The following is an 8,502-nucleotide window of genomic DNA, read 5'->3' as shown; positions in this document are numbered from 1 at the left end:
GACTCTCAGCACATGAGAGACTGGGAAAGCTATCTATCTTGGAGGAAGGAAAGGCAGGCGAGAGAATGTGTTTTTAGGGCTCTCCTCGCAGCTGGGATTTGGCTCCTCAGAGGTCAGACCACCAAGCCTGCTCCAAGGGCCTCAATTCCCAAGTCAGGGCCATGTGTCACCCTACACTTTCCGAGCCTTGCAAACACATTGCTAGGTCAGCGCAGTACTGCCCGTGGGGAAGGAGGCTTTGGGAGTGTATCAACACCACAGCGGGGTGCCATGCTGGGGTCACCTAGCTGAAGGCACCTGATACCTCCCATGGGTGTGCCATGCTGTGAACACCTAGCTGAGGGCACCTGGCACCTCCCATGGGCCCCCGGTGAAGAGTGGCAGGCGGAGCCCTGGCTTGCAAAAAACTGAAGCGGAAAGCACAGCTAGCTCTGGTAGAAGGAAGCAAACAGCCACCAGAGGGCTTTGCAGGCAGTTGCTGGGCCGCCCCACGTTAGGGCTCCCTGGACAAAAAATCACTAAAAATTGGTAACACCAACAATGTTACACCAATAATTTAGAAAGTATTCCTGATTATGTGTTGAAAACAATTCCTGTAAAACCATTTGTTGCTGTTCACTCACTCGGACATGTCTGGCTCTTTGTGACCCCATGTGCTGCAGCATGCCAGCCTTCCCTGTCCTTCACTGTCCCCCGGAGATTGCTCAAACTCAAGTCCATTGCGTAAATGACTATAAAGGACTCTACTTTTTAACGTATGTGTATTCTAACTACAAGTGTGCTTTTTCACTTTTAGAAAGTAGTATTTGAAAATGAATAAATTACATATGAATCCAAAAGGTGCCTAATTCACAAATAGAAATATTTAATTTCCTCCACTTTTCTATCCATGGAATATCCTGTTTAGCTTTGTATTATATTTAGCATAATGAACATTTGTTAAAATAAATGTCTATTAAAACAAATAAAATATTACATATTAAAGTTTTACTCCACTGAGAAGTAAATATGGGAGCAGGGTATTTTAAAATGTCTTTATTCTATTATTTAATATGACTAAAAATAATCTAAACCTAAAATATTACATATACTTATAAACATTATTTTTATTAAACCTCAATTTTTGGCTTCAGAAAATTATAAATAGTCAGACAGGAGAGTTTGAGAGGGGATATATTTATTTGTTCTGATATTCTGCTTCAGAACTTCTGGGGAACTTCCCTGGTGGCTCAGATGGTAAAGCGTCTGCCTGCAATGCGGGAGTCCTGGGTTCAATCCCTGGGTCAGGAAGATCCCTGGAGAAGGAAATGGCAACCCACTCCAGTACTCTTGCCTGGAAAATTCCATGGATGGACGAGCCTGGTAGGCTACAGTCCATGGGGTCGCAGAGGGTCGGACACGACTGAGCAACTTCACTTATTCTGCTTCAATGAGCAATACTTTCTCAAGTTAAAACACACACGTTTTGGCATCTGATGACAATTCCTTACTCCTGATAACTTATCTGTCTTTAACTTGTCTCTGTTCAGCAGTTCAGAGACTAGAACAAATGACTGAAGGGAATATTACCAGGTGATGGAACTCGTTCTTTTGGGTTTTTCAGTCCAGAGAGAGAGTGAAATGCTTCTCTTTCTTCTCGTGTTAGTGGTATATTCTCTAACTCTGGTGGGAAACGCTGGCATCGTTTCCTTAATCCGGTTGGATCCTCACCTTCACACACCCATGTATATTTTTCTCAGTAATCTGGCCTTTGTAGACTTCTGTTACTCCTCATCAATAGCCCCAAAATTCCCGGAGACACTCCTGACCAAGCACAGGTCCATATCTCTCTATGCATGTGCGCACAGCTGGGCTTTTTCCTGAACTTCTTGATTTTGGAGACGTTCCTTCTTGCAGTAATGGCTTATGACCGCTATGTGGCCATCTTCGATCCTCTTCTCTACATGGTGATCATGTCCCAAAAGGTGTGCATGCAACTGGTAGCAGGCCCTTACTGATACAGCTTTTCTGTTGCTTTCCTCCACACAGTTGTTACTTTTCAACTGATCTACTATGGCCCCAATGTTATTAATCACTTCTATTGTGATGATGTCCCTTTGATGGCCCTTGCCTGCTCAGACACCAGCCTCAAAGAGATCTTGATTTTTATCTTTGCTGGATTCAACATAATCAGCTCTTTGACCACAGTCCTTATTTCTTCCCTACACATTGTGGCTGCCATCCTGAGAATCCAATCTGCAGAAGGGAGGCGCAAAGCATTCTCATCCTGTGGTTCTCATCTGACTGCTGTCACTATATTCCAAGGGACTCTGATCTTCATGTATCTGCAGCCCAAATCAAACCATTCCCTTGACACAGACAAATGGCCTCTGTCTTCTACACAATAGTCATTCCTATGTTGAATCCCATGATCTACAGCCTGAGGAACCACGAGGTAAAAAATGCCTTGAGGAAAGCCTTTGAAAAATGTTATTTCCTGTCTCTAGTAAACATTAAAATGTATCTTGTAACACTGACTGTCTTGGAACTAGGCCACATGCAGATGTGTTGTTTTTATTATCTTTGATAGGGTAATTTTATTTCTACCATTTTTATATGAGCAAAAGGACTTTGCACATGTGTTCTATTTTTCATATAATTTATAAGTAAAAGGTTTAAAAGACTATAATGCACATTTTTAACAAATTGCTACAATTTGCATCTGTGACACTTGATAGTTTCGACCTGGATAGTTCCTATTTAATGATAATAAGATTTAGCCACTGCTTTCAAAAATGCTTCTATTTTATACATTGTGGAGACAGAACAAGGGAGGTGGTAAAGTAAGCTTCTTGTCCACCCCACGTCATTCCAGGCAGTAGCTGTTCCTCAACTGCACCCTGTCTGCTAAAAATCATTCCTCTCTGCTTCTGACTCACACTGGATTCACTGGCGGTCACTCTCTGTAATTCCATGGTTCTCGTGTTGTTTGAAAAGATGTCATTTTTCGACATGCAGATCTGGAAATCAGGGTCAGCTTTGGGAAAGTCATACTCTCTTTTTCTGTATCAAAACAAAAATGTAGACATACCCCTATATTCCCTCAGCAAGGCTTAAGATCCTTTTATATTTTAGGGATTTGAAGAAATTACAATGGTTTGACAGGAAGTGGTAGTTTAAAACCAAGTTAAAAATGTGGTTGCTGTCAGATGTCAGGAATATTGTTCTATGTTGGGGTGGTTGTAAAGTGATGCAATCTAAGACCCACTTAAACCATCAACTGGAATTTTTTTTTTTTAATTCAGATTCAAATGTTTGGTGTCTACCATGTGAGTAATATTGTGAGCTATTTTCATAGGGCAAAATAAAAACCATTCCTGAATATGCTGAGTAGTCTGCTATTTTGGAAAATACTGGCAAAAAATTGATTGTATAAGTTATTTAGAAACAGTTTAGTTTATTTTATCCAACTTATCTTAGTAAACATTTCATTGTTAAATTAGATTTCACATTTATGTGAAGACATCAATATTGCCATGTTAAATTATTTATATTAAACTTTATTTTAATTTATGCCTCACCTAACCTCAACACCCTTATTAAAGCAGCAACAAGGTGTTCTAAGTGGATGTAAACTGTACAAATTCTGAAGAGAAGCAATGAATTGCAATCCTGATTTTCAAGTTCTTAAATCAACTTCGTTTGGGGTTAGGGAGCACAGTTGCACAGAAATTAATCTTGGGAATCATGACTGTCAATTGCCAAAGATAAAACGCAAGAGAGGAGAACATCTTTGTTGTTGCTATTTTTTAAATAATTCCAAAAGTATAATTTAAATAGTTAGAAGCACAGCAGTGAGCTTCTATGGTAAACTACAGAGTAAGGGCTGAACCTGAGATTGGCAATGTGAGAAGGGTTTAAAGGTCAGTGAATCTTTCAGAAGGACTCTGGTGCCCCTTCTGGGTAGCACACTGGATTCAGGGGAGGTTGCTGCAAAACCACAGGTTTACTAAGAAACTTCAGATACATTTGAAGAGCTCCTAGAGCAGAAAGGATGATAGCCTGGGAGACTAATAAAAACTAAAGTGAAACCCAAGTTCTAACATTGAAACAATACTGTAAAGAAATATATTAGTTTCATCGGTCTGAGTTAACAAAGTACCACACACTTATTGACTTAGAACAACAAAAATTTATTTTCTCACAGTTCTGGAGCCTACAAGTCTGAAGTCAAGGTACTGGCAGAACCAGGCTCTCTGTGAAGCTCTAGGGGAGGTTCCTTCCTTGTTTTTTCCAGCTGCTCATGGTCCCAGGCATTCCTTGTCTTGTAAGCATCTTTCCAGTCTCTGCTGTCTTCTCATGGTCATCTTCCCTCTACATCTGTGTCCAAATGTCTTCATTCTTGTAAGGACATCACTCACAATGGAGAAGGCAACGGCACCCACTCCAGTACTCTTGCCTGGAAAATCCCATGGATGGAGGAGCCTGGTAGGCTGCAGTCCATGGGGTCGCTAAGAGTCGGACACGACTGAGCGACTTCACTTTCACTTTTCACTTTCATGCACTGGAGGAGGAAATGGCAACCCACTCCAGTGTTCTTGCCTGGAGAATCCCAGGGACGGCGGGGCCTGGTGGGCTGCCATCTATTGGGTCGCACAGAGTCAGACATGACTGAAGCGACTTGGCAGCAGCAGCAGCACACTGGATTAATGATCCAGTGTACTTCAGTATGACTTCATATTAACAATTGCATCTTCAACAACCCTATATCCAAATAATGACCTTATAACCCAATGATCCTATAACCAAACTCTGAAGTTCTTCAGGTTAGGAACTTAACACATCTTCTGGGGGAACAATTTCACTCATAATAAGTGTGTGTAAGTGTGTGCATGCTCAGTTGTGTTCGACTCCGTGTGACCCTATGGACTGTAACCCGCCAGGCTCCTCTGTCCATGGGGTTTTCCAGGCAAGAATACTGGAGTGGGTTGCCATTTCCTTCTCCAGGGGATGTTCCCCCAGGGATTGAAATCATGTCTCTTGCCTTGCAGATGATTCTTTGCTGCTGAGCCATTGGGGAAGCCCCACTAATAAGTAAGGACAGTTAAAGATGTGCTGGCTCAAATGTATGGTGAAAACACACCTTATCTACACCTGCAAGCACAGTGCAGACAAAAAATAGCTGAGGTTTCCTAAGCTTAAGAAAGAGACTTGTAAGTACCTAAAAAGGCTAGCGAAATGGCCCAGATGATGGGTCAAAAGGGATCCAAAACCAGTTGATGTGACAACTGGAGTCTTAAAGGTCATAACAAGCCCAGGGACTCATCAAGCAGTTAGGACAAAGGGATATATAACCTAATATCTAATATAGATCAGAAGCTTGAGTTTTTCTCCTTCTGGTTAAGACAGAAGACAAGATGCCCTCCTCTCAATACCAGAATAGTTTCTGAAGAGACTTGATCATTCTCAGGTAAAAATTGTCCTAGTGAGTGGTAAGATGCAGAGATGAAGTGCCAAGGATATGTTTATGGAAAGTATTATAAGAGCAAATATAGCACTATAGCTAAGTGAACTCCCAAGATGCAGTGACTTAATAAAGTAATTTACTCCTTTCTCAGGCAGCAGTATGAATTAAGGGGTTTGGGAAAGGCAATTAGACCCTCAATATGTGGTTTCCATCTTTGTCTAAAAAGTGATCATTTCAGTGGCAACATTTTCAAGTGGAAAGGAAGAGAATAAAGTCCGTATCTAATGGCTTTAACATAGACAAGGTGATCTTTAGGTTTCAGGCATCACTTTCTACTGATGGCTCATTGCCAAGACTTGACAACATTATGTATCCCACCAACAAGGAGCAATGGGAACAGTGATGAACAGCTGGATGACAAATGTTTTACTTATAAAATAAAACATAAAATAATGGACACTGAGGAATATGTCTGCCATAAGGATCACAGAAAATGTGATCTTAAGGGGTCAAGTTATAATGATCTCTGTCAGTACGATTGTTTCTTGAGCAGCCTATCGTTTCATACTTGACACCAACTTGTTAGAAGCAAACTTGAGTGATTTGAAAACATTAAAAAAAAAAAAAAAACTTTGTTAATGTAGTTTCCAATACTAATCAAATGGTACTCTTTCTTCCTGCTCAGAACCTAAAGTTAAGAAAAAGAACTCTCCTCCCACCATCTGCTTTTTCTCAGAACCAATCTGAGGGAATGTGGCTTGTGGGCAATTAGTACATTAGCCTGAGTAACAATACTTTCTGTGCTTAAATGAATCCATCTTTCCAGTGATACTACCACAAGTAAGTGTTACTTCTCAGAGTCTTTCTACACGTGTTCAGTTGTGCACCCCTTTTAATTGGATTAGCCCTTAAACAAGAATAAACTCATTCATGAGAAATTACTTCTGCTTCTGATTTGCCTTTATGCTGGTATTATTAGCAAGAGTAAACAAGGACAAAAAATGTATTCCACTTATATTAAGAATGAAGGTAGATTAAGTGGACACCAATCAACATAAATTGAATTGTAAACGTGTACTCAGATCCCAATGGATACTAGTTTGAGCTGTGCTGATCACATTTTAACACATTTCTAGTGCAATGACATTTGGCTTTACACAGATTCTTATCTGGTTGATCCACTCTAGTTATTAAAAGCTTCACTTAAGCAGCTAAATACAGACCTAAGAATGTAATGTTAGTGACAAGAATTTGGAATCAAACAGTACCTTCATCATAGCAATCAAATGTTTAACAGGACATTTTTCTGATCAAAAGTCAGATTTTAAATGACAAAAATCCATATTGCTTCATCTTTTTAAACTATGAGAAGGACATGATAGGCTTTACTCATAAATTTTTCATCTATTTAAATTAATGAAGAGAAAAACAACTAGCCAAAATCCAAACCAAAGAGTAGAATTACGGTGAGTCAACAGATTGTTTGAAATACAAATACTGTTAATTATAGAGCAATACATACTGAGAGTTAACCTTCTGATTGATTCATGACACTAGTTGAAGATTCTGAATACATTTTTGTTTTCAAAAGTCCATGCATGTATGAATATTGTTGAAAGCTTTTTTGGTAAATGAGGATCCACCAACTTTTACATTCATGGAAAAGTGATGAAGTCTTAATTTTTTCTCATGAAATTATATATTACTTATAAAACAAGTGAAAAGCAATTATATATAGAAAATATCCTAAGAAAGCATATTCAACTCCTACAAAGATACCTCCAAATTAACATGTGCTTATCCAAATGTGTTTATGAGTTGTCTGATGACTACACTTAGCACAATTTTACATACACTGTGACTAACAGTAATAGGTCAGGGTTAGTATGTTTGCATATGTAGATAAAGGAAGCTTAGTCCTGAGAGTCCGTTCACGGGGTAAACCATCACTGTGTTAGACTGGACCTCTTAGTATATTTAAGTGTTGCTGGTATACAGTCTATTTTAAACAGGGTTATTTATATGCCTGGACACTTATAACAGGAAGTGGCATACACGGAATTATGTGCTGCAGGTTCACTGTCAAGTTTGCCTTGACGATTGCTTTGTTGACCGCCTCTTTCACACCTTTGTTCCTCAAACTGTAGATCATGGGGTTCAGCATGGGAATCACTGTGGGGTAAAACACAGCCACCATCTTCCCCTGCTCCACAGACTCTTCAGTGGGCCTCCTGAGATACATGAAGAGAAGAGTCCCATAAAACATGGTAACAGCTGTCAGGTGGGACCCACACATGGAGAATGCCTTCCTCCTGCCATCAGCAGAGTGCATGTGCAGCACGGCCGCTACAATGAGGGTATAGGAACTGAGAACCACAGAGAGGGAATATGTGAAATTAATCCCAGCAATAACAATCATGGTGCATTCTTTACTGTGGACCCCTCCACAGGCAATCTTGATAAGAGGAGGGTCAGCACAGTAGAAGTGGTTGATTTCAAAGTTTCCACAGAAGTACAGGCCATATGTCCACAGTGTGCAGATAAGGCTGACAGAGAACCCATAGATGTATGTCACAGAGATGAGAAGAGCACAGACAGTCCTGGACATTTTACTGCCATAAAGCAGAGAGCTGCAGATGTCCATGTAGCGATCAAAGGCCATCACAGCCAAGATATATACTTCCACGTGGACAAGGGCTATGAAGAAGTAACACTGCACCAAACACCCCACATAGGAAATGGTTTTTGTTTGATAGTAAGTTTTCCAGCATCTTCAGAGTGACATTGGAAGAGAACCACACATCCACAAAAGACAAAGGACTCAAGAAAAAGTACATGGAGCTCTGAAGCTGGAGGCTGATGCTGATCAAAATAATCATACCAATATTCCCTATCAGAGTGATCATGTAAACTACTAGAAACACCACAATAAAGAGACCTTGAAGCTCCTGATGACTGGTCAACCCCAGAACAAATTCTGTCACATCTGTGAAATTTGGCATTGCCTTCACTTAGACCCAGTCTGCAGTGCCTATGGACAAATTAAAAGAAACGAA

At 40.2% G+C, this 8,502-nt stretch overlaps 2 pseudogenes; one reads left to right on the top strand and one right to left on the bottom strand.

Annotated features, from left to right (window-relative positions):
• On the top strand, positions 1,550 to 2,479 carry OR8U41P (olfactory receptor family 8 subfamily U member 41, pseudogene; annotated as a pseudogene).
• OR5M9DP (olfactory receptor family 5 subfamily M member 9D, pseudogene) lies at positions 7,503 to 8,448 on the bottom strand (annotated as a pseudogene).

The sequence above is a fragment of the Bos taurus genome, chromosome 22 (genome assembly GCF_002263795.3).
Source record: "Bos taurus isolate L1 Dominette 01449 registration number 42190680 breed Hereford chromosome 22, ARS-UCD2.0, whole genome shotgun sequence".
Classification (NCBI taxonomy): Eukaryota; Metazoa; Chordata; class Mammalia; order Artiodactyla; family Bovidae; genus Bos; species Bos taurus.
Note: the sequence above shows the minus strand (reverse complement) of the source record. Positions and strands in the feature narration are given on the sequence as shown.